Consider the following 25,539-nt stretch of genomic DNA (forward strand, 5'->3'; position numbering starts at 1 on the left):
CTCATGACACTGGTATGAAAACTATGTCCTGGAAACACAGCTGAGGTCACAGAGAAATCTGCCTGGGCCCGGCATGGAGAGATTTACAGAGGAGGTGGCCTCTGAACTTGGTCTTGCACATGAGGGACTTTACTGGTTAAAGAAAGCGGTGGAAGCCACCCTGGGAGAAGCAGCATTCAGGCAGTGGGTTTTATTTTAGGATTAACTGGTGAGTTATTCTCCACCCTAGACCTTGCTCTCCAGTATGCACTGAATTCGTGCACTTGTACCCAGAGGTGAAGCCAGTCAGCAGATGTACTCCAGGGCTGGTGGAAGGTGATGGCCCAGCGCAGACGGGGAAGGGTGGATCATCCATAAAGAATTCAGTCAGGGTCTATGGAGCCTGGGCGGTGTGGAGGTGTTCTGTGAGGATCTCTAGTGTGCAATGGCCATCCCATTGCCAGCTAGTGCTGATACTGTTCTGTGCCCCAGACACTTGGCTTAGCCCTCTTGACTCAGCGCCTCATCTGAGAGTGGCCTCATCCCCTCCAAGCAGGCACACAAGCCCCCTTCAGCAGCGAGTACATGGTCTCCTTGAGCAGAGAGGCTGATGTGAAGATACCATGGTCAAGGTGCAACCAGGAGGTTGGTTTCAAATGACCCACTGAAGCAAGATGGTGGTGCCCAGCTCATTCCTGAAGCCTGACAGTAGATGATGGACAGTGAGTCAGATGCCACCTTAGGGCAGCTTCTAGAGCTTCCTTGTGGTTGAGCCCCTGCAGGAATATGGTTGGGGTGGAGGAGTAGTGGCAGACAAGAAGGGAGCCAAGCTCAAGAAGGGCCTTGGGGAATTAGAAGCAAGAATTACCTAGGAGAGGGAGTGAGTGGCCATCAAACATGCTTCAGTAGCATCGGGTGAGACTGTGTTGGAGAAAGAAGGTTCCAGATGCAGAGTGAAGGTGGCTTAGAAGTGGAGACACTGAGAGATCCAAGAATGGGGTTCTAGAACCAGTCATGGTAGAAATCATAAAAGGCGAACAGGGTGGTAGCAACAAGAGGCCCATGGAGAACGAAGGATGAGGTCCTGTAGTAGTCAGAATTGTCTGAAGCTGTTGCTGAAGGAGACCGAGGGGTTGGAGGTAAGTGCCTGGGTCCAAGAGAAGGCAGCTGGGTAAACTGTGCCTTAAACCCAGTCCAGGATTTCGAGAAGGAGTTTGAGAAGGCCACGGGCTACACAGGGCTCGCCCCTGTGTCAGGTGTGCTGGGAGGGACAGTGAGGCTGCATCCCTGCTGCCCAAGCATCTCGCTCACGTACCTGGCCTGCAGCTGGCTCTTGGTACATGTTTGTTGAATTTAATTTAATGAAAACTCAATGTGCTATATTGAAACAAGACCCTGGTTCCAACCAGCGAGGGAAAAGAATCCCATTGTCTGGCAACAACATTAGTCTGTTAGTTCCAGACCTGCAGGATAGCAAATCTGTCTCTGAAAGGGGGAAATATAAGGAGAGTGAGCAGCTGGTTTCCTTCCAGAGGGGGAGGATCACTCCCGGTTGGGGGTGTCTGGTTCCATGTGTGTGGATGGAGGTGGTCTGGGTGCTGTACCTGCACCCCCCAGCTCAGCCGGCCACTGGTAGTAGACACACACCCCCACCCCAGGAGGAAGGGCCTGACCTGAGCCTGTGCTATTATCTTTTTGTGAAACAAATGCGTTTTTGATGCAGATAAACATCTTGGACAGGGGAGCTCAAAGGGAAATATTTTGCAGTAACTATTTCTGTTTTGTGTTTTGTGCCGCTGCCATATGAAAAGCACGAGTCCATTAAAAACATTCTTGGAGATGTTCATGTTCAGGTTAGAGGTCTTCCTGTGATCCTTTCAACTCCCTGGAGTGAGGCTGCTTTGGCTGGGAAAGCAGCGAAGCGAGGCCAGGGTCAGCAGGGCCCCGCTCAGCCGGGTGCCCTCAGGTGAAGGAGACCGGGCTTGGGGCTCCGGGGGGCGGCCAGGAGAGCGCTGGCTCCAGCTGTCAGGGTTCAGCTCTTCTGAAGAATAGTCTTGGCGAGCACTGGGGCCAAGGAGTAGTGGGCTTCGGTGCGTCTGGAATCAGATCCCCTCCTGGAACCAGAAGATCCCTGAGATGTTAGTGGTGCATGTGTGTGGATCAGGGGGAGGGACATGCTCATGTTCCCGAGAGGATGCTACAGCTCACTGTGATAAAATCACTGATCCATGGGGCACCTGCCAGCTCCAAGCCCTCACTCTACCACCTCATGTTTTCAGGCCGTGCTTCCAGGGTGCTTACTGCGTGCCAAGTGCTGGGAAGGCCAGGCTCAGATTGGCTGGGCTGGGTGGGGGTGCTGGCCAGAAAGCTAACGTTCATGGAGCATCCACAGTATTTTGGATACCTGGATATTATCTTAAATATCTAGCATGACCTTGAGTACCTAGAATACCTGGAAGTGACTTGAATATCTGGGTATGATTTCATGGTAGCCCACAGCTGATGAGCCAGACACTGTGCATGCCAAGCGGTTAAGGGGATATTCCCTTTCTTAAAGGAACCCGAGTGGGAGCCCATCATGCTTTCCATGTTGCAGATGAAAACATGGAAGCCCATGGAGGTCACACAACTGCTCGGGTCAGGTGCTTTCATCCGTGGCCTGTCCTTGTCTCCAAATAGGGTGAACGATGCCTGCTTTGTGGGGCTGACGATAACCTGCATCCTCCCCACGATGACCTCATAGACCATCTGATGACACGTGGCCATGTGCAGTGGCATGGGGCTGGACAGGCAAAGCTTCAGGGAGTCCCATCCGACCTGGGTCAGAGGCTCCTTCAGCCTCTGTTCCATGCCCCCGGGTGCTCAGTGTGCCCTCATATCCCAGGTGCTGTCCCCTTGGTCATTCCAGGTTGAAAGAAAATAAAACCCAGGCCTCATGTTAGGGCTGGGACAGCTGGGGCTGTATCTTTTCCATCTCTGCTTCTCCAGGAGGGTCTGGAATGGTGCATCTACTCAATGTACACAGCTTCAGATCTGCACTGGGCACCCTCTCAGCCTTGTGGGTCAAAGAGGTTTCCCCCTCTACCATGCCCTCCACTACCATGAGCACTTGAACAGGCCCCATCTTGCCCTCACTTCAGACCTAAGTGGTGGACATTGTTGGTGAGATATATATATATATATATTTTTTTTTTTTTTTTAAAGTAGGCTCCAGCCTAGCATGGAGCCCATCATGGGGCTTGAACTCATGACCCTGAGATCAAGATCCAAGCTGAGATCAAGTTAGATGCTTAAATGACTGAGCCCCCCCACTCCACCTCTCCCAGTGCCCCAGTTAGCCCTATTTTAATTTATTTATTTATTTATTTATTTATTTATTTATTTATTTTTAAAAGATTTTATTTATTCATTCATTCATGAGAGACACAGAGAGAAAGAGGCAGAGACACAGGCCGAGGGAGAAGCAGGCTTCTCTCAGGGAGCCTGATGCAGGACTTGATCCCTGGACCTGGGATCACACCCTGAGCCAACGGCAGACGCTCAACCGCTGAGCCACCCAGGCATCCCAGCCCTATTTTTTTTTTCAATTTTTATTATTTATTTATGATAGTCACAGAGAGAGAGAGAGAGAGAGGCAGAGACACAGGCCGAGGGAGAAGCAGGCTCCATGCACCGGGAGCCCGATGTGGGATTCGATCCTGGGTCTCCAGGATCGCGCCCTGGGCCAAAGGCAGGCGCCAAACCGCTGCGCCACCCAGGGATCCCCCCAGCCCTATTTTTATATCAGAGTAAAACAGAGGTCCAGAAAGAGGAGTGACGGGTAATGGGTTGTTCAGCAAGAGAGCGAGTCTCTGGAAGGAGCTCTGTGCGTGGCCAGAAGCGCTGCTTCTCCCGGTGGGTGGCAAGGGGTGGTTGGCAGATGTGGGGGTGGTGTGGAGCCCAGCTCCAAGCCCACTCCAGGCTCTGCTGCTTTACCCACTTCTGTGGTCTCTCAGTAAATTGCTACAATATGTGCTCTTTGGCACCCGCACTGAAGACCACCCAAGCGTTGAGGCAAATGCAAAATGCAGCCCCCGACCTCAGCCCCAAAGCGGTGCCTGTTGGAGCCAAGCATGTGGCCTCCTCAGTGCTGGGGTCCCTCCCAGGTGAGCTCCAGGCAAGTAGGACCAAGAACCTGGTCACACACGCCGGCGGGGGAGTTGCAGCGCCTGGAGGGGATCCAGATGGTGCTCTCTGGGCTGAGGACCCTCACTGTCTTCCTGGCACCATCTGGGATGTCTGGGTTCCCAGGAACCCAGGTAGGTGTGCCTCATGCAACTGGTGACTTTCTGCAGGACTGGGTCAAAAAATTTAAAAATTAATAGGAGAGCTTTTGTTTTTCAAGGTATCATGCTGAAGTCCTTTTGTAAAGAGAATTCTAACCCTTTAGCCCTCTTTTTAAGTACTGACGTGTGGATTTGGGGTTTGCATTGTGTCCTGCTTCTCTGTTCTGACTCCCACGAGCCCCACAGATGAAGACCTCTGTGTGCAGCTCAGCCCTTCCGTCCCTGGCTGTTTGCCCTTGACCTTGGGAGAGCCACTTAGCTTTACTCACTATTAAATGATACAGAGTATTTAAACTGCAGTGACAGGATGCTGCCCAACGCCAGTTAAGCATCCGCTATATGGTGGATTTTTGGGGGAGAAAGGGACTTGTAGTTTTCTTCTCAGCAAAATGGAAATCCTACCTTACTTGTCTCCCCTTGGGGTCATTGAGAGTTACTCCAGAACACTGGGCAAATGAAGATATGATTTAGTCATTGACTTCACACGTATTTTTGAGTATCTATTTGAAGTTCATGTTCTCTTTGGAAATAAATGATCACAATTCAGTTCAGTCATTGTCTTAATGGAGAAAAGCATAAAGCAAAGTGGACATGGAAAGCGGGCTTTATTCTCCCCAGTGAAGTGGAAGTCTTGCAAGAGCAGATATAGGTCGTGGCTAATGTTTGCTGAGTCCTGACCGCATGCCAGACACAAAGAGTTTGCCAGGCAAAATCAGCGTGGGAGGGGAGTGTGCCCAAGGAAGAGAGAACAGGATAAAGGCCCAGAGGCCATCACAGGGAGCATGTTCTGGGAAGAGTCTGTGGTTAGCGTTCGATTATTCATAACAAAGCATGACCACAGGGCTGTGGGCGTGACTCCCACAGGTGGGGGCAGGGTGTCCTCACCCTTACTTCTGTAGCCTAGTGGCTCTCAAGCAAGGCGGTAGCACTTCCCAAGGGTCCGCTTGAAAATGTGGGGGAGCACATTTTGACTGTTGCTATGATGGGGTGCAGTCCTTTCGGCATCTAATACCGGAGACCTGGAACGTTAGATGCCCCATAATGCACAGGACAGTCCCACACAGTGAAGCCTTGGCCTGCCTGAAATGCTGGGGTGACTTTTTTGGGCCACTCTATGTCCCTCTTCTCTGTCCTCAAGCTCCTGTCTGTGCTTTAGCTCCACCCAAGTGTGCAGAATTGAACTGGCGATTGTGGGAAATCCAAACTCTCTCCTGACCACCCAAATCAACTAAAGTGTTCTCAAGAAACTGGCTTTTTTTCTTTCCCCCTGCATGGATTATATTTGGCTTCAGAACATAATACTTTCATTTTCTTGATTTGGGGTAGCACAGTTGGTGGGAAAAAGACCCTCATTAGGTTTCAAGCCTCAAACCTGGTTTGAGCCATGTTATTCTCTGTTATTCTCTGTTATTCTCATGTTATTCTCTGGTGCCAAGGCATGTGGCTGCCTCAGCCTAAATACCGCAGGAGCCGAGCACCACCACCTACGCGCTTCCCTGGTGTGGGCCCTCTTCGTGCCTGTGGGGGCCTAACTGCTGCCCCACTCTGGGCTCCCTCACTGCATTCATTCCCTCTCTTGGCTGCCCAAGAAATCATCTTTCCCCCATGCAGATGTGATTACCTCCTCTCCTGCTGCAAATCCTCGTGTCAAAGAAAAACTCAGACTGAGGAGGTTGAGTGGGCCCCCAGTACCACAGGGCAGGAACTTCTTAGCCCGCCAGCTCATTCGCTAGAGAAATGCACATGTATTTTTCTCACCTCTTCTAGGAAAGCTAGCATGGCTAAAACATTTTGGTAAGAATCCCTATCTCCTTACGCTGAGTTTGAAATATCGACCTGCAGTTCAGCATTTGGGATGCAGGCCTGCACCATGGCCCGTGCCTACTAGTCTTGGGCCAGCTTCATCTTTGGGCTCCCTAGTGGCGCTGTAGTCCGAAGGCATCATGTGTTTTCTCCTCCTGAGGCCTGGGGACATGTGCATCCTTCTCCTTAGATGCCTCGCCCCTTACTCACCCCGCTACCTCCAGTTGGTCCTTCTAAACTCAGCTCACTGCCTTTCCACCAGGGAACTCCCTCATCATGGCCTTCAGAGAGCCCTCCTTCTCATGACAGCTCTAGGCCTCTAGCAGAGGCCACAGCCCACTCCCTGCACTTGGGTGTTGACCTGTGTGGTCCTCTCATGCAGGGTGGATGTCCTGAGAGCACCATCCTCTCTCTTCTCTTTTGCATCTTCATATGCATGTGTGGGGAAAAGGCTCTGAGGGTGCTTCTTTGAAGGACTATATGAACGCAGTGATTCAGATGTAACATAACTTCTAAGGTTCTTTTCAGTCCACAGATAATACTAGGGATGAATTTCCTGATATTTCAACAGGTGAAGTCCTCGCTCACAGACCTGGTTGGTACAACAGGGCCAGGAGTGTAAAAGGTCAGGTGACTAATAACTCCTCTCAGGGTCCTAAGGCAAGCTCCTTTCATGACCTCCAGAAATCCCCCGTCCCCAGAGGGTGGATTCATTATTTTTAATAGACATAAATCATTCAGACCTGCCTCTTATAAAGAAGATGAGAGAACAGCTCAGAAATACTATTTTTGGCTCCCCAAATGAAATGGAGGCCTGTAAGTTAATGAAACTGATTTTCTCACTTGGCTTGGGAACCAGCTGTAAAGGTAATTTCCAAAGAAACATTCCAAGCACATCTTGAGCAAAAATGGCATCATTTGAATAAACCCACAGCTTGGTAGGAGAGCAGGAGAATGCTTTGGAAGGGCCAGTTCTCATTTGGAGGGTAAGTTCTGGCATGTTATCTTAAAAGATCAGCCTCATTAGATTATAATTTGCAGATGACTTAAAATTTCAAGGGACTTTCAGCATTTGGCTATTTCTATAGAGCTCACAAGATTTCTGTACAATTATTAGGGAAAAATATTTTCAGCCCCCATTTTCTAGGTGAGAAAGTAGAGGGTGAAGGAGCTTGATGATTTGCCAAAGGTCACAGAGCTAGAAGGAAGCAGAGCCACCTCAGATTTGTCCCATACACTCTCATGTCATCAAGTAGATACATGAGACCTGCAAAACACACACATGGGGTCCCAAGCAATTGTTTCAGTGCCTCTACTAGTCCTCGTTGACTAGTCTTCATTGAGGTGAAAGAGGGGAAACACACACTTCATATGAATCTGTGGTCTGTTAAATTTCATCTACTTACTTTGTTGGAGAGATGTGATAATGTTGAGTTAGTCTGGACAGTCTAACAGCCTAGACCGGGCAGCTTGAACAACATACATTGATTTTTCACAATTTTAGAGAGTAGGAAATCTGGGATCAAAGCATTGGCAAATTCCGTGTCTGGTGAGTCTCTTCCCAGTTCGCAAATGTCCATTCTCTCTCTGTGTCATCACATGGAAGCAGAGCTGAGAGTGGGGGGCTCCCTGGGGTCTCTTTTATAAGAACATAACCCCATTCATGAGGGCTCCACCCACATGACCTACTCACCTTCCAAAAGCCCCATCTCCAAATACCATCCCACTGGGGATTAGGTTTTAACCTATGAATTTTGAGGGGACAAAAAAATTCGGTCTATAGTGAGTCGTCAGGAATATAGACTGTGAAGCTAGCTGGCCTGGGCTTGCATCCCAGCTCTACCACCAGCTTGCTATGTGACCTGGGATAACTCATTTGGATTCTTTATGCCTCAACTTTCTCCTCTGTAAAAGACAGATAACCACTCATAAAGTGTTTTTTAAGTAATGTGCTAACCTATATAAAGTATTTGAGCAATGCCTGGTGTATAACAGGAAGCTTTAACTAATTAGTATTATTTCATTTTAACTTCTCAACAACCCTGAGATGTCTTTAGTGCTGTGCCCCATACTACAGTTGGGGAAACGGAGGTTAAGTAATCTGCCTAAAAATTCTAGAACTGGAACTTTGAACTGGGTCTCTGTAGGCAATTCATCATGCCCCACTCCCTTGATTCAGGCATTCTCTCAAATCATGCTCACAGATTTGGTGGGGGGTCATGTTCATGTTGGTATTTTCTAAATACAGGTAGTAAATCCCTTTTCTTCCTCTTCAGGGTCTTCCTAGGAGAATATGTTGGAAAATCAATGTTTGAAAGTCAAATCATATCCTTATATATCTCCAAGGGGTCTATATCACCATAGACTACAAAATATAATTAAATCCCCAATTATACCCCACTTTTACAGTATATTATTCAACAATACATTTTCAACACCATAGACATATTCTTTGATTTTGTTTCTTTCATAATTAAATATACAGTTTGATCCTCCTGTGGCTCAAAAGTCCCAACTCAAAGTATGCCTAATGACTTCCATCTCTGTGGCAAATGTCTTAAGTTGATGAGATCTGTGCTTCTTATTGCTAAGATCAGTACTGTAATTTTTTCTAATGTAATTCCTTTTTTAGAAATAGTGAGTGCAATGGAAACAGTCAAATTATTGAACAAACAAACTTTCTGTACAAATAGGGCAACTCTGCCAACATTGAGTGGTTAGCTCTCAGGCTGCTCCACCATGTAATGGCTAGAATTATTCATCTATAACATGATTACAGAAGTCTATTAAGTACACAAAAGGGAAACAATAATTTATGACAAATCCAAAGAGAAGGATGAAATAAGAATGAGCAGAGAAGGCAGGATGTCGTGGGAGTGAGGAATAGTCAAAGAGAGTAAAGTGGTCCAATTTTATCTGGATACAAAGTATTCTGTAGCTTAGAGGCACTTTACCAAGTAGGAACCCACAAATTAACCAGCTAATTGAATTTTTCAGGACTCTGAGTTGTAAGTGATAAAAGACCTAATTTCTAGTGTTTTCTTATTTGTCCACAATTCTTCTTTCCTTCCCTGCTCTTGTCTTGGTTTCCCTATGAGCAGAGTATAATTTTCTTCTGTTGATTTTGGGCTTTGACAATAAGACTTGCTTTGGGCAATGAACTGTGGCTGGAAATGACAGCTTCAAGCTGCCATTTTCAAGCTGAGATTTAAAAGGCAAATTTCGGTCCAGTTTTCTGGATCTTCTTCTTACTACTAGGAGAAGAACATGTACCAGGTACCTTATGTTCCAGTCTGGGGCCTGGAATGAAGATAAATGTAGAAGGCTTACCCATAACCAGAAGCTGGGGTCCAGCCTGGTCTAGCTGATCCAACAGTGTAATGTAAATATTTGTGGTAGTGAGTTACTGAAACAGTAGCTTGGGGATTGTTTGTTAAGCATTATTATCATAGTCATAACGACAACCCCAAACTCAACTATTGTACAACCCAAGTGAGTTAAGAGGAAAAAATGTATTGGTTCATGTTACAAGTTTGCTTTAGTCAGGGGCTCAAATTATATTGCTTTTCTTCATGGGTCCATTCATCTGTCTATTCTTCTATCCATTTTTTCACCCCTGCTTCTCGTCATGTTTTGACCTCATTCGCTTCCTATGGAGGCAGGTCCTTGTTGTGTATTTGCTGAAATATAGTTTGTAGAACACTCTTCCTGTAAGATGCTTTGGGAGGAAGAAAGGTTCCATGGTCCAACAGGCTTGAAAAAGAGTGTATGCTACATTTCAGTTTTAATGATTTGCAAAGCATTACTGGCAAAAAACATACAAAACCAAAAAATGATGAGGAGTCCTCTAAGTTAGAAAAATCCTTAATGTGATTTATTTAATGCAGCATTTTTCAAGTTTATTTGACCATCAAAAACTGTTCTGGCTATTAAAATCTATTGACAGTTTCTAGGTTCACACTTAGGGAAATGGTGGTGTAGTGGGGAAAGCCCTGGTTTGGGAGATAGGAGACCTGCCTTTCAGTGTCAGCTCTACCACAAACTCACTTGGCACTGCCTCAGGGAAATCACTTGCCATCCCAGGCCTTGGATCTCCATTCACAAAATAAGAGGGCTCAGATTAGTTGGCCTTTTAAGACCACTGGGGTCAACAATCTCTAATTCCAGCAGTACACTGTATTTCATGGAAGAAACGGTGATATGGCCACCCAAAGGATGGTTAACTGTTGCCAGGGAAGCACCAAATAAATCCATGATTTATATTCAGTTGTTTTTTTGCTCTGGGCTCAAACATTACAGTCCAACACATTTTGAGTGGAGATTCAGTAGGAGCAGCTCTAGTGTGTTCACCTTGCCTGTGGGTAGGGAACCTTAGTCATAGACTCCTGAGCACATGTTTTTACCCCACTCAGGTGGCATAGAGGGTTCCTTTCCCCTGCTCCTTGTTTTTTTTGTCCCTATTTCCCCAACAACTCCTCAGTCCTTTAAATCTCTTGGATTCCATCACCACCGCCCTCCAAATCCCTCCTCCTCTTGTGTGCAGCCTCTGCAATGGGTTGTTGGCAATTCTCAGTGGCATTCAGTTCAGCTGCAGGGTGGGGGAGGTGGGGGCGGAGAGTCTGCTTTGAATCCTGTATTAGTCAGGATGCTTTTGGTGGCAGAAACAAAACCCTGACTCAAGCTTGCTTAAACAATAGGGAATTGATTATCTCACATATCAGGAATGCCCAGGGCAGGGCGGGTCCAAAGCTCGTTGAATTAGCCATTCAACAATGGCATTCAAGAAGAGTTTCTCTCTTTCTCTCTGCTGTGCCATCCTCAGTTGGATTCTTTCTCAGGCTGGTGACAAGCTAGTGGCAGTAGTTCCGAGCATCCTCTCCAGATATGACAAGATCTAGAGGAAGAGGTGGTCTCCTTTTTTCTGAGGCTCTTTCCTAGAAGCAAAGACATTTTCTCCAGAAGCCACCAAGCCACCACTCACTTCAGAGGACTTGTCATGTTTCCAGGGAAAGAATTGGGAGTATCCCTGAACCAGTCACCAGCAGAGAGAGCAGGGTTACTCTTAGGTCATCGAGTCCAGCCCTGGAGCTGGGAGTCAGGTCAACAGCCACTTAGTCTAATGTTGGACAGACAGAACAATGCCTGAGTTGGGTTAAGAAACCAAGAGGACAGGAATGAATATAAGTTGGACAATCTATAGTGAGGTCTTCTGAGTAGAAAGGGGAAGGAAGAGATTCTTAAAATAATCTGGCCTCCATTAAACCTTTCAATTACAAACACCAACCTATTGCAAACATTTCTGGGCTCCAGAAGAGATGGCAGGGAGAGAAAAATTTGATCTGCCCTTCTTAAATCATTCTGTTTAAGCTACGGAAATTTTCTACACTTGAACGGCCTTACCCACTCGCCCCCTACCTGGAACCACCAGTCTGACGGAGTGCTCTACACACAAGCAATCTCTGCCTGTGGGGGTGAGGGAACTAGGATCCGGACTCCACCCATCTGTAGGATATGATATACAAAGTGGCTGTTCAGCGCTCACACCTCCAGCTTTACAGAGAGCTAGAATCTTCCCTCTACCATGTCCTAGAAATGGAACTTTAGGCAAATTGTCTTTAACTTCCTTTCTTCCTCAGTCTGCTGCTCTGTCACAGAGAGATAATAATAATTCCCACCTCATACAATCACTGTGAAGATAAAAAGGGATTGCATATAGATGCCTTGGCGCAGCACCTCACGCAGGGGCTGTACCTAATGGCTATCGATGGCTGTTATTTTTCTGATCATAGAAAGAGAGCTATTATTATGACATCATCTAGAAAAATCCCAAAGCAGCCAATGGAGTCCAACTGATGCTTCCAACCCCGCTGGGAGTAGGCTTTTCTCCCCCCTCCCCTGATGGTGCTCAGTTGGCACAACCCAGCCTGAGTGACACAGCATCACATGGCAGGAGGAGCGAAGCCAAGAGCTAGACGGGCACTTTGATTCAGCACAATGACTTGGGCTGCCAAGTAGGCTTTTGGAAAATGTCTTGCTCCCCCCTCCTGGAGCATATTTTGGACGCCTACTTGTCATATTGCAAAATGTATGTGACAAAACAATCTGGGATCTCACTGACAATTATTCCCTTCATGCCGCGACTTGGAATCTCTTGGCTGGGGGTGTGCTGCCAGCCTCAGGGGCCCTGGCACGAAGGCAACCAGAGGCGGGGCCCTGCCCAGCAGGAGGGGCTGGGGGCAGGGCAGGAGCAGCAACCCATCTTCCTCCAGGTGGGTCTTTGCTTTTGTGACCCAGCTCGGGCACCTCACAGAGGTGCGCCCTCCTTCTGTGGGAAACAGAGCAAAGTGAGACAAAGAGAAGCAACAGCCAATAGCAATAGTGTACACGTATTATGCCCTTTATTATTTTCCTAAGGATGCTGTAACCAATTACCCCAAAGCTGGTGGCTTAAAACAATAACAATTTATTCTCTCACAGTTCTGTAGGCAGAAGTCTGAAATCAAGAAGTTGGCAGAACCAAGTTCCCTCTGAAGGTTCTAGGGAAGAATCTTCCTCGTGTTGTCCAGCTACTGGTGCTCCAGATGTCCCGTGGCCTGGGGCTGCATCATTTCAGTCTTTGCCTCTGATTTTCTTTTTTTTTTTTTTTTAATTTTTATTTATTTATGATAGTCACACATAGAGAGAGAGAGAGAGAGAGAGAGAGAGAGAGGCAGAGACATAGGCAGAGGGAGAAGCAGGCTCCATGCACCGGGAGCCCGATGTGGGATTCGATCCAGGGTCTCCAGGATCGCTCCCTGGGCCAAAGGCAGGCGCGCTAAACCGCTGCGCCACCCAGGGATCCCTGCCTCTGATTTTCATGAGGTTTTCTCCTCCATGTATCTCCTGCCTTTCTCTTTTCTTAGAAGGACACCTGGCATTGGATATGGGGCACACCCTAATTCAGGAGGATCTTATCTTGAAATCCTTAATTACATTTGGAATAACTCTTTTCCCATATAATGCCATATTCCTACATTCTAGGTTGATGTGTCTTTTGCGGGGCCACTATTCAACCACTGTGAGCCCTTTGTATATGGCAGGTGCCAGAGGAAGGCTATATGACCTCACAGTTTGCATGACAAACCTAGAAGTCAGTGCAATTTTCAATCCCCATTTTCAGATGAGGAGCATGAGCTGTCCTGTTCACTGCTCATGATTATCCTTTGTTCTTCACTCAGCCCTAGGCAACTGAGACTATTTTTAACTATCATTTTACAGATGAAGACACTGAGGCTTAGAAAGATTTTGTAACTTGCCCGACAGCTAGTGAGAGGCAAATCCCAGTACTCTAGCCTAGATTTTTCTCAGACGAGCTGGATAGAAAGAAATAACTCTTATTCCTTCTGCCATAGATCTCAAAAAGTATTTGCTGAGTGAATAACAACTTGAAGATAAAGTAGCACATTTTCATCTCCCAAGGAACTCAGGGATTTCTCCTTCTTCTTGCCCCCTGGTAGGAAGAAATGGTAATACTACTGCCAAAATTCCCATGAGGCCTTGAGGGGCACGAACAGCCTTGTTTCTTCTTTCTGAAACCAACGGGAAATATGTGTTCCTGGCTGCTCAAGGGAGCCTCCCAGAGCAGAGCTGTGAATTTGCCTAGGGCCAGAAATGACTTTCACCCGGGGAGGCCCAGAACTGTCAACGAGGAATGCTTTGGGAATTGAGTTGATTCCTGTGACAAATCCAGCTTTTCTGCACTTTTCCATCACAGGAGTGCTGGAAGCAGGAGCAAGGCTGTGATTTGTTGGTCACTTACTGAGTATTATGCTCTGCAATAGGTACTTACACATACATGGTCCCAGTTGGTTCCTCAGATATGATTACCTCCACTTGGGCTGCCTCTAAGATGTGTAGGGTCAGTGACAAGAGTGCTAACAGAGGCACTAAGCTGTATGTTTATGTAAAAGGAGACAGTCATGACACACAGTCAGCACCCTACCCACATATCCGGCTCAGTCCAATCCTCAACCCCTAACCTCAATAGCTATCCCTGGGCCATAAGATGTGCTCATAATGGAATAATCTATCCTCAGAATAGGTCTGTCTCCCCCTTAGACTCTGGAGGCAGGCCCAGGGATATCTGGACAGGGGACTCTGGAGTCTTCTGTACCTTGTGTACAGGGTGGGCATATCTGGCCCCTTATCTACTGGGGAGGATGTATTTGGAGCAGAAGAAGAGATTGGGGCTTTCTAAAGTGTCAAACCTCTTGCCTGGGTTAGGGTGCTCCATCTCCATTGTTTTACCCATAAATGAATTAAATAATAGCGTATTAATCACCTATTGCCATGTAACAAATCTGCACCGCTCCAACCCCACCCTGAAAACTTAGTGGCATAAAAGCTGCTAAGATTCCTTATCTCAAAGTTTCTGTAGTCAGGAGTCTACAACCTCAAGTTCGGAATCCCCATGGGGCAGCCTCAAACATGGTGGCTGGCTTCATCCCAGCAAGTGAGCCAGAGGGAAAGAGAGAGGGTACAAGGGGCAAAAGTCACTGTATTTTTGTTTTTTTTTTTTAAGATTTTATTTATTTATTCATGAAAGACACAGAGATAGAGGCAGAGACATAGGCAGAGGGAGAAGCACTGAGCTACCCAGGTGCCCCAAAAGTCATTGTCTTATTAAAAATTTTATTGTGGTAAAATACTTATGATATTTACTGTTTTAACCATTTTTAAGTATCTCGTTTAGTGGTATTAAGTACATCCACATTGTACTTAAAAGCAAAGCTATCCAGTAAGCAGTGACCAGTGAAGAATGGGCATTTTAGTGTGGCCAGCAAAGGCATCTTTAAGAGGTGACATTTAACTGGAATTCTGAATGCAGGAGGGAGTCAGTCATTAAAAGATCTAGAGTTTTGGGGGAGAACGGCCAGGGCAAAGGTCCATAAGATAGGATGAACTTGCTATGTAGAAAGGAGAAAGAAGGCTGTCGGTGCTGGACCAGAGATGAGATGAGGGAGGTCACACAGCCAGGGCCTTTGTAAACTGCCCAGAGCCTGCCTTGATTCTCTGCGTGATGGGCCATGCTTGACAGAGGTGAGCAGAGGAGTTAGCTCAGAATAGAGGTGATGGGGGAAGAAGCAGTGTGTCCAGGGAGGGGTGGATGTGGAGCTGGAGGGCTAACTCGCCTGGCTGACTTGCTAAGTCACTTAGACATTTGGCCTCTGTCTCCTTGTGGGGGACTGGTTTTTGGAACCATTAATGGAGTACTTCCCCAATAATGGATCCCTTCTTGCCCTTGTAACAGCTCCAGGAGACAGTTACTAGTATTCCAATTCCATGCATCATGGAGCAGGGGGCCGTTAGGAACTTTCAGATACGTGTGATAAGGAGATGAAACAGTGATATGTAGCACTTACTGTGTGCCCTAGGCCGCTCTGAGCCCTTTACATACGTCGTCAGATAGATATTATTGTTATTCCCATTTCACAGATGAGGACAGTGAGGCACAGAGAAATTAGACCACCTGGCCAAGATGATACAACTAATAAGGCCAGAAATAGGGGATCCCTGGGTGGCTTAGTGGTTTAGCGCCTGACTTTGGCCCAGGGTGTGATCCTGGAGTCCCGGGATTAAGGCCCACGTTGGGTGCCTCACATGGAGCCTGCTTCTCCCTCTGCCTAGATCTCTGCATCTCTCTCTCTCTCTCTCTCTCTCTGTGTCATGAATAAATAAATAAAATCTTAAAAAAAAAAAAAAAGAAGAAGGCCAGAATTAGGGTTCAAGCCCAGCTGACAAGGTGCCAGAGTCTGTGTCCCTGACCACTAAGCTCTTATCATCTATCACATCTCCCTGAAGCAGTAGCTCTGGCACAAGGGTCCTGATAGGCATTTAATCATTTAATTCATTGTTTGGTTTTGGTTTTTGATTGGTTTTATATTATAGCTGGGGACACTAGCTTGTCTTCAGTGAAAACTGCCAGCTTAAACAAGGGTGGCTGTGTCTCCCTTGCCGGGGGCAGCTAGCTCAAAGACCAGTCCCACCAGCCTGGGCTCTCTTTGTGGTCATAAACAAAGTATGTATTCCTCAGGCCCTATCATTAGGTATGTTCTAGCATTTGCAGCAGCAATAACAGGTAATTAGTTTATCCCCAAACTATGTGACATGTTTGGTATTTTCTGTGTGATGTTGAATAGATTTGCTTCAAAGTCACAGAGGAGGACCGCAGGTATAAGCTAAATTTAAACTTCCTCTTTGGGAGATATCAAACCTGGTAATTACTATTTTAAATTCCCTGCAGAAAATGAGTCAACAAATCACCTCGGTCATTAGCCATAACCAAGGCAGGATCATCAGAAAGTTGGCTTGGAATTTAAAAAAAAAAAAAAAAAAGCTCCTGCTCTGAAGTCAGAGCAGGTTTGAGGAGATGCTCTGCTATTTTGGAGCCACAATGATGTAGAAAAGACCACAGGACAAGGTATCACTTTTGGGGAACGTGGTGTGTCCACCTGTAGCGTCTGGACATGTGGCAGCCAGCGTGGACCATGAGGTATGAGGCTGATCAGCAGAGGGTGACATTAGAGAAAGACAGGAAAATCCTAAGTCCTTGATGATGTCATTGAGGAAGTGAATTAACAAATCGTGAAACTGTCTAACTTCCGGGCATTTTAATATCTTTGAGAAGATAAAGTCCCTTTCTAGTTTAAGCCATTTTTGAACCACGGTTTCTGTTACCCGAAGGTGAAAGCTTGTTAACTCATGTACTGGACGGTTATGAGGAGTAAATGTTGCAGCGCAAGCCTATTGCTTGGTGCCAAGATAAAGTAGTATGAACATAGAGTCAGAATCAGGAAAAGGGTAGGAGAATAAGGTATGGAAAGGCCAGAGTTTCACAGTCCTACAGGAATGGGCAATATATTTATGGCCCAGGGCTGTTATTGGCGCGCCGTGAGCCCAGGTCAGGCTTCACTAATCCAGCACAGAATGACAGGGCCCAGGGAGTCCGCAGAATGGGTGTGTGCATACAGCTGGCGGCCTCCTTAAATTCTGATGGTATTGCGAAACCAATGGGTCAGTGCATGGTGGGCTCTGTGCGGCCCCACTGACTTTCCACATGGGCCTTTCCATGGCCAAGTCAATATCTTGGGGCTTTGCGAGGGTTACCCCATTTGTTTCTTATCTCTCAAGGATAACTGTCCTGCTTTGGCTGGTGGTCAGTTTTCTATATTTCGCCCATTAAAATATTCATTATGGTCAAGTTATTTTATCATAATTATGTATGTGTTATAATTATGTAACATTTTATACAATATATATTTTTTAAGATTTTATTTTTTTATTTATTCGTTCATGAAAGACAGAGAGATAGAGATAGAGATAGAGAGAGAGAGAGAGAGAGAGAGGCAGAGACACAGGCAGAGGGAGAAGCAGGCTCCATGCCGGGAGCCCGACGTGGGCTGGTCTTCAGGATCACGCCCTGGGCCGAAGGCAGGTGCCAAACCGCTGAGCCATCCCGGGTCCCCCATTTTATACAATAGTATATAACACATATAATACATGTGCAAAATACACTCTATACAAAACACACAATTCTATAATGTATTATAGCATCAGTACAACAATGATGATAATAAATTAACAATAAAGTCCTGGTGGTACATTAAAAAGATTTCTCATTGTGAAAGGAATAATTGGTCTTTCATTAAAGGAATATACATATTATGTGTAGGTGTATAATTATATAATGTATTATATGATTGTTATAATAATAATGAATGTCCTAGTAGTGTTTGTACTTTAACACAGATTTCTCACTGGGAAAGGAGTGGCTTGGTATTCCATTAGGGGACTTTTAAGCAAGCAGGATTTGTGGGGTGATACTTCCTGAAATCATATCTCATAGATCCTAAGTTACGGTGAGTCCGTTGGAAAGTTCTAAGAGTTTTTGGCATAAATCCAGCTTATTAATGTCGCCACAAGCCTGACTCAAAACACCATTGCTAGAACCAGGGTAGGTGACAATGGACTCATGACAGCTTCTGTTCTAGTTTTACCCGACCCCAATCCCTAAAATACATCTGAACAATACAGTACAGTTTAGCAATGAATGGAATTCTGGCTTCTGGTTCCTGAAAGCAAAGAGACAAGACTTCCCCTGTGCTGGGGACACAGAGCAGGAGAGGCTTGAGGAATGGTAGGATGGAAAAGCTTCTCCATCAGCTCAGCTTCCTTGAGGTTCATCTTCTGTCTAAAAATTGATGGCTTCTGTCCAAGGTGCCTAAAGCGTGGGTTACACAAAACCTAGCCAAGGTAACATTGTTTCCAGTATTTTAAATATCTGAGGCACTATTAAAATTATTGGAGATAATTAATCTTCAAGTTCCAATTGGACAAGACTAAGCAACTCCACCCAGTAGACTAATTCATTCTATCACTTGGGGAAACACTGGTCAGTTGAAAAAAAATTTTTTTAAAAGAAAAGAAAACGAAAAGAAAAAGAAAAAGGCTGAATTCTTTGTTCATTCCTTTCCTGGGTTCATGTCCTGTGCAATGGGGCTTTGCAGCACCTTTACCTAAGAGGTGGGTTCTATTCCCTCACCCCTGGAATCTGGGCTGGCCTTGTGACATGGTCCGGTGGCTAGAATGCAGTGATGGTGCACCAGTTCTGAACTAAGGCCTCAAGAGGCAATGCATGCTTCTCGTCTTCTCTTTCTTGGAACCCCTTCCAGAGTCCAAGGAAACAAGGTTGGGCTAGCTTGCTGGAAAGGAAGAGAAGACAGCCTCCATCAGCCAGCCTCCATCCAAGCTGGGAGCTGACCAGGTCTTCATTCAAAGATTTGTGAGTTAGCTTGGTCAAGACCAGATGAGCTGCACAACCGAGCCCAGCCTAAGTATTATTGACTTGAAGAATCATGAACTAAATAAATGATTGCTTTTTAAAGTTATGAGGTTTTGGTTTGTTACAGAGCAATAGAGAATAAGAGAAACATTTTGTGGAAAGCTCATGGCCTTTGTTAGTAGTCAAAGAGAGCTCCGAAATATGAATTTTTGCTGGGTGTTCATACAAGCTAGGGAAGTGTATTGAAGAAGTCAGAAACTCGGCCTCTGTCAGCTTTTGTAAGTTTTGAAATAGCCCAGGCCTCTCTGGAAATGTAACAAAGTCTTATATTAGGAATTTGTCCTCTGGATCCACTGCCCACTCTCCCCCATCTCAGTATATCCCGTTATAATGCGGATGCAATGAAACCTGAGGCATTATTGCACTAATAGAACTGCGAACAGACCCGATTCTTTTCATTCATTAAGTAAATATTTATTTAAATATACCCTGTAATAGGGGACCAGTTTCCAGGATGAAAAGATATAGCTTCTATCCTGAATTTATGAGGATTTTATCCACAATTTATGAGGAGTAATGGACAAAAATTTAATTATGAAACCAGTGCATGTACAAAAATTAAAAGTCGGAAAAGAATCTGGCAATCTGTGTCAAAGGCCTTAAATCATTTTTACTCTTTGGTGCAATGATTTCTCTTTTGAAAATATATCCTAAGGAAATGATCCAAAATGAAAAAAAAAAGGCCTTATTCACAAAATTCTCTCTATGTAAATATAGGTGAAATATATTACTAACAGCAAATCAGTTATGATGTATCTGCAAGCTGGAGCATTATCTAGCCATGAAAAGGATATTTCTGGAGAATCAGTTGTAATAAAACAATTATGACATGCACTGGATAAAATGCAGACTACAGAAATGCATTGGCAATCATAGCAAACGAATAACAAAATAAAGATTAGAATAAAATACTCCAAATGTTTATAGTGGTTTAGACAGAAAGTGGGAAAGAAGAAAACTAATATTTCTTGATGATGTATTAAGTACATGTGTGTTATGTTCCTTAAATGCTTTTGTCAAAAAGTATCATTGTCACTATGACTCGTCAAGGTTCTTGCTATTGTTGAGGTTTTACAGATGAGGAATCGGAGGCTCGGAGAAGTTGAATGATTTCTCAGGCCTATAGACCTAGTGGCTGGTGTAAACTGCACTTGAATTGAGGAGGACTTGACCTCAAGATCATTCTCTTTTCATCAGAGCTGGAATCATAAATGGATTTTATTTTCCTTCTTTCTCTCTGCTGGCACGTCCCAATTCTTCTTTGATAAATTTTATATCTTTTACCTTTAAATATCATTTAAGAAATAGGCAGATGGTTCACATGGCTGCCCCTCTGGCTGGTGTTCGGGGGAATGGTAGCTGCCTACAGAGGGACTCCCCCAGGTGCTTGGGGAGGGCACCCCTCTCTCCCGAAATACCTTTTCTCCTAGATGGAATACTTTAACTAAGGGATGGATTGTCCATTTCATGATTAGAAAGAGGATTTTAGCTCTCCTTAAACCCAGTCCTATTCTGGATGCCCCAAACCCCTGCCACAGCATTCCCTCACTCTTCCAGTTAGGCTTTCCTGGAATATTCCAATACAGGAGGATTCTTACTGCCACAAGAGGCAGCCCATTCCACGGTTTGCTGAACTATGGAAAGGAAGATGTTCTTCCTTGGATTAGGCTGAAATCTGACTTTTCATTCTGTTCCCCCATGAAATACACTCATTCCTCTCCTTCCAGATGCTTCTTATAAGCGCATAGAGACAGTGCTGTATCCCTTGCCGCAGACTCTCCTGGTTGTCTACCCAATATCTATTCTCACCCTCTTCCTTAGAACAGGACTTAATTTTATTCAGGAGTGCCATGTTCTTAATCAAAGTCTGCATTTCCCCATCTCCCTCGCTGTTAGCTGGTGCAATGTCACTAAATTCTGGCCTAAGAGATATCTGGTATTTTTTCCTTCCTCATGCCCCCCTTGTGGTTTCTTCCCCCTTCTGACCAGAATGGTGGCACGATGGGTGGAACTCTGGAAGTCATTGTGGAATATGAGGCCACTTTGAGGAAAAGAGGCCAGCCACTCCTTGACAGAACAGAAAGATGTAAGGAGCTTGGGTCCCTAATGTTTATAGAACTGTTATCCTTTGTTTTAGTCTTCTTTCACTGAGATTTAAAAAAAAAAGAAAGAAAATAATATAATTTCTGATCATTTTTATAGTTCAGGTAAATGAAAATCTTAATAGGTCCTTCATCTTCTTTGCCTCAGGCTCAGCATTCTTCGTTCCCTTAGAGGCCTCCTTGATAGAATTCAGGTCCTCTCACCCCTAGACATCCTACCTGGAGCTGTTCCAGTCTTCCCCTGCATCTCTCCTAAATGGTGCTCTAAACTGAATATAAAATAAGCTCAAGTGTAGATAAGTCTGGTGGAGAACATGTGGTGCAGCCACATGTGGGCTGTCTATCTTTACTGGCGCTTCATGGCATCCTTAGTTTTCCTTTCCCTTGTCACTTATGTAGTAACAATAGCTGGCTGACCTTGACTAAGAGCTTTCTAGGTGCCAGGTAGCATGACAAGCATTTTCTGTGCATTATCTCCATTTACCTTAAATTTACATTCCTCCTGGAGTGCCTGTCTTCCCCGCTAGTGTGTGGGTCCCTGGGGAACAGCAACCATGCCTTGTTCATCACTGTTTCCCTGGTGGTTGGCATAAGGCAGGTGTGTGTGAAATGCTTGTCGAACAGAACTGGACTGATAGCGAGACCTGGCCACCCCGCATTCGGATCCAGCTCTACCGCTTGCTGGCTTGACCCTTTAAATGCCTGACCTCTCTGGGGTGCCTGGGTGGCTGTCAGTTTAAATGTCTTATTCTTGATTTTGGCTCAGGTCATGATCTCAGGGTGGTGAGATGGGGCTCTGTGATGGATATGGAACCTGCTTAGGATTCTCTCTCTCACCCTCTCCCTCTGTTCCTCCTTCCTCTCCCGCCCTCCAAAAAACCAACTCCCCAACCGACCTGGCCTCTCTGAGCCTTATGTAAAGAAAAGACAATGCAATTTAACCAGCAGAGTTGTTATGCCATTAGAGAAAGTTACATATAAAATGTGAACCCATTGCTTGTGGAGAGCAGATTTTTGGTATGGGTAGAAGCAAAAACACAGAGGTGTTTGTACCATAAAGTAGAAGGTGACAGACAGAGGTACCACAGAACGGGGGGACCACAGATGGAGGAGGCAGCAGGCATGCTGGCAGGCCTCAATCCACTTCCCCTGTCTCCTTTCAACTGGTTCTGCCTCCACACATCCTGGAACCCAGGAGGGTTGCTGGAGAGGCCAGGGAGGCAGAGCAGGACTTGTTGCCTACAGCCATCCTGAGCTTTGGCCTGCATGAGCAATGCCTTCTAGCCTACCTGCCATCACACGCATGGGCACACATTCATGGGGATTATGGAGTTAATGTGTAAGAACCAGACTTTAACAGAGTTGATAAGGTGTCAATGCAAGTGCTTGTTTCTATCCTGTAACTGGAAAGTTCCTGTGAAATCTTCCCTTCCAGACTATAAGCAACTCAAAGGCCATGACTGTGTTTTGGTTTCTCAGTTGTATATTGGGCAGCCAGCGCTGCGTCTGGCCCATGGTAGGTGCTCAATAAACATATGTTGAATGCATGGCTATGTGATCCAGACCGGTCCACTGGGATGAACATATGTATTCAACTCAATAGCTTTATTGGATATGAAAATATAATTCTGAACAAAATGCTATTCTTCCTCAGACATTAAAAGAGTGAGAGAACTAATACTTATTGAAATTTTACTATATGGCGGGCAGTTTGCCAGGTGTTTCCATTGATTATTTCATTTATATACCAATATCATCAGGTCAGAACATTTACATCATTTTTTACAGAGGAGGAAACAAATCGTTTGAGAGATTGAGCAGCTTGATCAAGTTCAGAGTCGTCTGGTTCCAGCATTCGCACCCATGTAGTGGTGCTCACTTTACCTCTTCCATATGCACACCCTTTCTCCCTTACACTGTTTCAGCTCAGACTCAGCTTTGTTCTTCTCCTCCTCAACCCACATGCCTCAGAGGTCCTGGCAGACGATTCTCCTGAGGCCGTCCAAGTACTAACACTGACTCCCAGAACCTGTCTGGTTTTGCAAACATCTGTATATAATGGTAGTGACCATGAGCTGGTTTCCCTGCTATACACCAAGAACTTTACACAGAAGCATCTGGAATCCACCATAAAGCCTAATTTGGAGATATCGTTCTTATCATTTAACAGAAGAGGCAGTTGAAGCTCAGAGTGGTTAGGAGCCTTGACCAAGATCACACAGCTTCAACCTAGAGCCAATTTTAGTATGTGAGCTTTCCCCACCTTACCACAGTGTCTCCGCTGTGCCAAACTCTGCTGGCGTAAGATGATGAGTAAGACAGTTTCTGTCCCTGTGGGCCTTTTTCTCATCTTGGGACATGAGGCAAAGCTTCCTGGCACTGCCTGGTCTGTCCTTTCCCTTTGCAGTGACTCAGGGATGGCTGGGGAGCTTCTTACCCCGATCCCCAAAACTTCCATGCTCCAGGCTCCCTATCCTCTGAATCCTGGACCTGTCTCTATTCACCATGTGGCCCTCACGTAAGTCATTTTTCATCAGGCTCATAACTGGAGGCATTGATGTCTACCTGACAGGTTTGCAGGGGGATGCAGGTTTTTATTTTTCAAAGATGGCAACACCAATACATCTCCTCTCCCACATGCTATTTCTATGATGTGGATTTGACGTGCCTCCACTGGGCCCCGGGTGGGGTTGGGGCAGATGTCTATGTTTCCTTCCCTTGAACTTTGCCAGATCTTTGGGACTGCCTTGACCGACAGACTACGGCAGAACTGACTCCTCATGGCACTTGAAGCTGGCTCATAAAAGGCAATAGAGCTTCTACCTGGAACTCTCTCTTGGCAGCCCTGAGTTGACTTGTAGGATGTTCTGGAGGGCATGTTAGACCGAACATGTGGAGAGACCCCATAGCTATTCCATTCCAGCTGCTGGAGTCTTTCCAGCTCAGGAGACAAGTGAGTGACGGAGCCTTCAGATGATTCCACTGCCCAGCCTTCAGACTGTGCCAGCAGATGCTCAGCGGAGCAGACAAGTATCCCCCCTGAACCCTGCTCTGTACTACAGATTCTGCAGCACATGAATGTCCTTCTCTGAGGCCACTTGATCCTGGGGGTGGTTGGTGATGCAGCCACGGTACTGTCACAAGGAGAGTGTTCACGGACATAGGGCCTGTAAGTGTGCAGCTTTGTGCCGAGGAGGCCAGGTTTACCTGAGGTCACCAGGTCAGTGGGGATGGAAACACCTCGAGACCGTGAGACTTGGGTTTCTGGTTTTTAGAAATTGGCGTCAGAGTTTTTCGAGTTAATCAACTCCTCTGGAGGTAGGGTTTAGCCAATTTCAAGAGCTACGAGCCCACAGGAATGTAAAACTCAGCTCAAAACACACTATAAACGGACTCATTTTCACGAGAATTTTTTAAAAAAAAAGTTGAACAGATGCTTAATTTTCTTAGGGCTTCCAAAAACAATAGGAAAGTCTTTCAAATGGAGCCACATGTGTGCAGATCTGTCTAGAATCCCAGCCCCATTCTAACTTCCTTAGCCTAAAGAAAATTCTTTTGTTTCTCTGAAGCTGGAGGCAAAGAAAATCACCAGGCCAGAGAAATGGCCTTTGGTCATAGGGTTGGGAAGGCAGTACCAGGCAGAGATTATTATTATTATTTTTTAAAGATTTTATTTATTTATTCCTGAAAGACACACAGAGAGAGACAGAGACATAGGCAGAGGGAGAAGGTTCTCTGTGGGGAGCCCAATGTGGGACTGGATCCCAGGACCCCGGGATCATGACCTAAGCCAAAGGCAGATACTCAACCCCTGAGCCACTCAGGTGTCCCCCAGGCAGAGATTCTTGAGTAACCTCGGGCGGTTGTCTCCCTGCATTCATTGCCTGTTTTCCTTTGTAGGTCTTGAGCGTATAAAATGTACACACGACTTCAGATCTGCTGGATCCTAAGTGGAATGGGGGGGGCGGGCAGGAGATATTGTAAGTGAAGCAGCTAAATATGTGGCTGTGGTCCGATTACAAAGGAATTGTCAGAACTGGGAGAATTTTTAGGGATGCTGTAGATAAAAGCCTTTGGTTCTTACAGGTGAGAAGATGGAAGTGCAGCGAATGAATGTGATTTGCAGAGCTAGTCACACAGCTGGGCTGGCAACTGAGGAAACCCTTTTGTTTCCCTGAGACATCTGGGAGCCTACTAGTTACCATTGCTCTTTTTATTTTATTTATTTTTCAAAGATTTTTATTTATTTATTCGTGAGACACACACACAGAGAGGCAGAGACACAGGCAGAGGGAGAAGCAGGCTCTCCGCAGGGAGCCCGAAGTGGGACTCGATCCCAGGACCCCAGGATCATGAGCTGAGCTGAAGGCAGACACTCAACCACTGAGCCACCCAAGCCCCCCTACCATTGCTCTTTTTAAACTTACCTTTAAAATTGTTTAAATTCCCC

The 25,539-nt window shown here is 45.8% G+C and overlaps 1 long non-coding RNA gene across 2 annotated transcripts; it reads left to right on the forward strand.

Moving 5' to 3' along the window:
* The first annotated feature begins 989 nt into the window (after window positions 1–989).
* On the forward strand, window positions 990–19,033 carry LOC140603416 (uncharacterized). Of its 2 annotated transcripts, XR_012006399.1 has the most exons (3): window positions 990–1,118; window positions 6,679–6,767; window positions 18,818–19,033. It is a non-coding gene; the product is annotated as an uncharacterized lncRNA (long non-coding RNA). The 2 variants fall into 2 exon arrangements; XR_012006400.1 differs by lacking the exon at window positions 6,679–6,767 and having other exon boundaries at window positions 997–1,118.
* Window positions 19,034–25,539: the final 6,506 nt, after the last annotated feature.

Source organism: Canis lupus, chromosome 14 (assembly GCF_048164855.1).
Source record: "Canis lupus baileyi chromosome 14, mCanLup2.hap1, whole genome shotgun sequence".
Classification (NCBI taxonomy): domain Eukaryota; kingdom Metazoa; phylum Chordata; class Mammalia; order Carnivora; family Canidae; genus Canis; species Canis lupus.